This window comes from Acomys russatus, chromosome 3 (assembly GCF_903995435.1).
Source record: "Acomys russatus chromosome 3, mAcoRus1.1, whole genome shotgun sequence".
Taxonomy (NCBI): Eukaryota; Metazoa; Chordata; class Mammalia; order Rodentia; family Muridae; genus Acomys; species Acomys russatus.
In genome coordinates, this window is record NC_067139.1 from 12,430,938 (window position 1) to 12,437,418 (window position 6,481).

Consider the following 6,481-nt stretch of genomic DNA (forward strand, 5'->3'; position numbering starts at 1 on the left):
CAACAGGAAGAACCATGAGACAATCAGGAATTAGATAAACGTTGCATTCATAGTGATTGGGCTATTTGTATTTGATAAACATCTTTCCTATCTTTTTGGGTCTAAATGTCTGAATGGAAATTAATATACATCATATCTCATGTCTATTAACTTAAAATATCTATCTTGATCTAAAAATATATCTTTTACTTTATCTTTCTTTTGTAGGTAAGGAGATAGGAGTTCAAAAGAAGGAAAGGGGGATATAGAGATATACAGGGAAGATAGAACAAAAGGTAGATTATTGAATCTACTCCCCACCCCAAGACCTTAATTGTTATTCACAAGTAAATTATGAATTTTTCATATTGATGAAAATCATGCTCATGTCAAAACTAGTCTAAATTTAGCACAATAATATATACTCTAGGTCTAATAGATATGATTTTCTTGATATATAAGGTAAAATAAATAATTAAATAGGGTCTCAAAAACCTCAGATACCTACAGAATATGGCACTTAAAGATGTTATTATTCTAAAGATTCTTTAATAACAAGACAAGTTAACTCCTGGCAGCACCCATCCTGCCTCAAAAAGAAGATGAGCATCAAAGAATTGCCTTATGGAGTTGGCTTCAAATGTGGCAAATGAGCCAGTAGGCAAAATGTCCTCATTTCTGCCACAGACAGAATCTACCTAAAAATGGACAGGTTTAGATGCAGGCAGAGTCAACAGCCAAACTCGGCCAAGACAGAGTAAACAAGTCCTCAATGGCTCCTGCCTCACAAATATGTCTGTGAGATATATTAGGCCAGAAGGCTAAAGATGATGCTCCAAATTTGTAGAGACTCTTGGGTGGACTGTTCAGGAAGCAAACTCTCTCTGTCATTTTCTAATTTTGGAAGTTGCTAACCTGCATTTCCTATCTACTAGGTAATTAATTTTATTCCATCTAAAGTCTCTGATGGGGTTGAAGGTGAGATAGTTTAGCTTTACAATTAAGCTTAGTTGTTTAAGGGTTAAGATGTTTTTAGGTCTAAATAGATGTTTTATGTTGATAAAGATGGGATATGCTAGATATTGATTTACATTAAGGAATTTTAGACTCACCAAGATAGGAAAGATGTTGTCTTCAATGTTGCCAAATACAAATAATCAAAACACTAGAAATGTAACATTTATAAAATTCCTGATTTTTTTCATGCTTCTTCTTGCTTTAGGCAGTTTATTGTATATTGTGTAATAATATAAATGTAAAATAGAAAAATTATTAAATAAAAGATAGGTAAAATAAAAATGTAATTAAGATATTCTAAATTATATAATTAAATGAATTTAATATTCTATTAATCATACAATGATTAATACAATACATAACATTAAATAATAATGCTTTACACTTTTAAATTTAGAGTTCACTTTAAAATACTGATTTTATAGATCTATTTGCATTCTTCTGCATAAAAATAGACTAAATATAACAACCTTTAAAAAGTATAGTACCAGATGTAGAAAATTATAAGGTTCTTCTAAATTCGGGAAGAAAACAAGGATGTACACTCTCTCAACCCTTATTCAATATACCTTTTTTGGTCTAAGCCAAAAGAATACAACAAAATAATTTAATTAAAAGGACACAAAAGGAGTGGACATGTTATCACTACTGAAGATAACTTGGTTCTGTAGTTAAAAGTCCCAAGAACTCCAACTTTACACCTTTACATCTGACACTTTTACAAACTATCAGAATATTATGTCAGCATGAAATACCATCGTTAGTCTTGTATGTATCAATAATGATGTTACCTGTCAGTAGATCTGAAAAAAATCCCACTTACACTCGTTTCAAAATATAAAGCAAGTTCCTTACAAATAAATCTAACATAGGAGGTTAATGAATTTAATTTTGAAACAACGAAAATATATATTGAAGAAAGTGTTACAAAGAGGGAGAGAGTCTCCTGCTTGGGGCATGTTGATTAAATAATGTGAAAATGGCCATTTTACCGATCTACACATTGATTTAATACTCACCAAAATACCAATGATTTTTCCATAAGACTAGAAAATATAATCCTAAAAGTAAGATCCACTGAAGCTAAAGACAACTGAATAACTATAACAATGCAAGTGAACTTACACGTCTTGCTTTCACATTAAATTATAATTGCAATAGTAAAATAAGATACTAAGACATAACTAATCATAGATATGAATGGAATGGAAGACCTGGAAAGGAACCTGATGACTACATCTCATAGCTTACTACTCTTACTGCCATGGATGTTGCCTCCATCCTTGCCTCCCCAACAAGATGGAAACTTAAATTTCTGAAAATCTCAGCTCAAATAAATTCTTCCCTCTATCAGTTGTCTTCACCATGGAAATTATCATAGCAACAGAAAAATAACCAATGCAAACTTCAGAACCACATGGTCCCCAAAATGACTAATGTGACTATATGAGATTAAAACATATGACCTTTCAATAGTGAACTAGATAGATAAACCTATCAAAGTCTATTCTTGTGTGAGAATTTATATCTCACATCAATAAATAACTCTAAATATTAAACAAAAGCATATGAATCATCCCATCAATACAGTTACAGATAAACAAAACATTAAAGGAAAATACAAATAACCAATAATCTTTTCCTTAATGTGCAATTCTTTAGACAGTAGTGAATACAATTTACAACAGCCTTGGTATTTCTTCTCATCCTTAGAAAAAAGGCTGTCTTCTAGAACAGAGAAATTGATAAGCATGTGAGGGAAGAAAATACTTAAATATGGATTCTAAAACTGTAAACTCATTATGGACTATACAGAAATCATTATTGAACATCTAGAGGTGCAAACTATCAATTCTACAGGATCCAGCTCTACCACGACGCACACACACACAATATAATTGTACTTCCACATTTATCACTGAGGTATTGATGATGCACAAGATATAGAAACAGTCTAGATGGAAAATGACAATATAGTATGCACACAGAATGAAATCTTATCAGCTATAGGGAAGAATGAAATTCTGTGACACATGCACCAACAAGGTTTGAGCAATACATCAACATGCCTAGCCATGAAGTTAGTTTCAAAGTGGTAACCAGTTGTTTCTTTTTATCTGTGGTTACCTGTATAAATATAAAACAAAGCACAAATATGGGACTTGAAAATAGAGTAGAAACAGTGTGGTGAGAGGTAGAGCCTATATCAAGACAGGAGAAAAAAAAAAAGGATAGGAATGACTAAGTGTTCAATGCTTTTCCATAAAGGCAAGATTTAGATTATTCCCCCTCCCTGTCCCTTTCCTTTCAGAGGAGTGTACATTTATGGGTCATCAAGAAACCAGAGGCTAGACTATTGGGGAAAGGGGCCCTGCAAGGTTAGTGAAGGAGTTCTTTGCTGTAGGGGATGATTGACACTTTACTTCTTTATTTGTACCCTTTTCTTTCTCCTTGCTCTTTATTGTTTAGTGAAGGCTTCACCCAATGCATTGACTAAGGCAGACGTCATGGGCAGTTTACTTTGCTTCTGATTTTAAGGAAGCTGTATTATTTTTCTTCCTGTCTATTCCAGTGTTGACCTTATGGCTGTCATGTGTAATATTTTTTTTTATTTATTTATTTTTTATTAATTTATTCTTGTTACATCTCAATGTTTATCCCATCCCTTGTATCCTCCCATTCCTCCCCCCCCCCCATTTTCCCATTATTCCCCTCCCCTATGACTGTTCTTGAGGGGGATTACGTCCCCCTATATATTCTCATAGGGTATCAAGTCTCTTCTTGGCTACTTGCTGTCCTTCCTCTGAGTGCCACCAGGTCTCCCCCTCCAGGGGACATGGTCAAATGTGAGGCACCAGAGTACGTGAGAAAGTCGTATCACACTCTCCACTCAACTGTGGAGAATATTCTGACCATTGGCTAGATCTGGGAAGGGGTTAAAGTTTACCTCCTGTATTGTCCTTGGCTGGTGCCTTAGTTTGAGCGGGACCCCTGGGACCAAATCTGCTTTTTTTAATGATGGCTTCATCTTCTGTCCCAATATTGTTAGAGTTTCCACCACAAATGGATGTCATCATTTGTCAAAGGTCCTTTTGTTAGAAATCAGCAAGAAACTTAGTCTTTATTGGGAGATATTTTTAATTTTTATTTCATTTTATTTTTGAGATTGTAATTCCAACATTTCTCCCTTCTCTTTCATCCCTCAAAATCCATCATATTTCCTTTCCCACTCTCCTTCAAATGTATTGTTTCTTTTTATATCTAATCTTTATTGCATGCATATATGTATATTCATATATATATATATATATATATATACATAAAATATCAGTTGTAGGTATGTTTTCAGGGTTGACCTTTGTCATTGGAAAACCAATTAATGTGTTCTTCCCTGGGGAAAACCACCTCTGCACCTACCAGCATTTCTTAGTTGCCTAGAATTCTTTTTTGTGTGGTTTGTTGTCTCTTGTATCTTTGACGCATCTGTAAGAGAAAATATAATTACAGCTAATATGTTATTTTGTTCTCTATTCTATGGTTTTCTCCATTACTCACTGACTCATCTAGTCCTAATCCATATATCTTTGTGAGTCTAATGTCACCTCATTTTCTTCAAATATGCATTAGCTTCTGATGTTCTAAGTGTCCCACATCTTATGTTCCTATTAAAGACCCCTTGATTTAATTTTATAATTGTATAATGGAAGATTAAAGTGTTTCTGGATCCTGTCCTCTTTTATCATGCTACAACCATAGAATCTATTCTGGGTGGCTATTTTTATTTTTCAGTAATTCTCACCAGATAATTTAGTGTATTAAGGATTTACGCTGATCTTCAGTGGTCGTTATAGGCAGTCTTAACTCAATAGGCAATATTTGCAATTTTGACAAGGACAGCACTCTACTTGATACTTATATCTGTATGCCTAGTAATTAACACATGACTACTTGTTGCTTAAATCTGAGAATGAAAAGAATCCTAGATTCAAACAGACTTTCGGATGGATTTGTAAATCATAACAATAATTCCATGCATTTCTATTTTCCAAAAGTTTCAGGTATTATTTCTACAAGGGTGAGGTATACAATAACCTCAGGAGTAGACTGAACCTCTGTAATGTCATGAAGTTATACTGATGACATAGAAAGCGTAAATGAATAAATGATTTTTTTTCTAAACACTATTCTTGGCTAGTAGTATGTGAGGAATGTCAATACAACAGACTTTGCACCCCACATTGTCAGATAATATATACTTAGGACCTTGTATCAAGGTGACAGGGGCAACATTTTTTATTTTAAGACTTGTCATCTGCAAAGGGTACTAAATGTTAAACTTATCTTTGATTGTTTCATCGCAGAAGCCCGAGTAATCTTTATTTTCTTTATGTCTCTTCTCTGTAAATGAAACTCTTTAAAACTATATCTTTCACTATGATCAATGTTGGTTTCATCATAAACTTATATCTCATAGATGATTAAAATTGATCATAACAATCCATAAAGCATGATCCAGAATGTATAGTATTAAAACTACATTCACTTTAATAACACTAGTCTGAAAAAAAATTCTATTCCACTGAAACTTTAATCAATTCAATTGAAAATGTACAACAGAAAATTGGGGCAATATTTATTCATAGAATATACCTAAAATCAAATACTCATGAAAACTAAAAACATAAAAATATATATGTATTTCAGAATATAATTCTCAACCATTAAAGTGCAAAATGAAAATAATCATTGTCAGATCATTCTTATTGTACATGTGAATTTTCAAAAACCAGAATACCTTTCCAATTTTTGCCATATGGCAGATATTTACATTGAAAGTATATATGAACTCCATTCATTTATTATAAGAAGGATTTTCACAAGTTAAGAGTGAAAGGAAACTAATTATTTTGGTGTATACCTTCATAAAATCAAATTTATGTTTTTAACTTGATTGTATTACTTAGAAAGGTCAAGGAAATATAAGTAAATATTGGCATTGTGTTTTTTTTAAATGGTATCTTGATTGACCAAAATCGTCAAAGTTGTACAAATCCATGAGCTATTGGCATAGTCAAACTATAACTCAAAAACAGGAAAGTATGAATAAGTGCATTTAAATCAATCAACACATAGTGGTGACTGGGAAACCAGGTAGTGTTATCTTTTGTTCCTTCTGCAGTTCTTAAAATTTTAGCTGATAGGCTGGTGTGGTCTCATCCAGTCAAATGGGCAACTTCTTCAATTTTGACTCTTTTAGAAAAAAGCACAGATTGATACACGTTGCTAAAATCTCATTCAATCTAAACTCTCCATTTCTACCCCAATCAATTAAGACATTATAAAAAGAGTTCTCTGTATAAATTGCTACATTTTAAGGACTGGAAGATACTTGTCCTAATTTGCTTTCTGTGGCTATAATAAACAGCATGACCAATAAGCTACTTGAGGACACAAAGAATTATTAAATCTTGCAACTCCTTTCTCT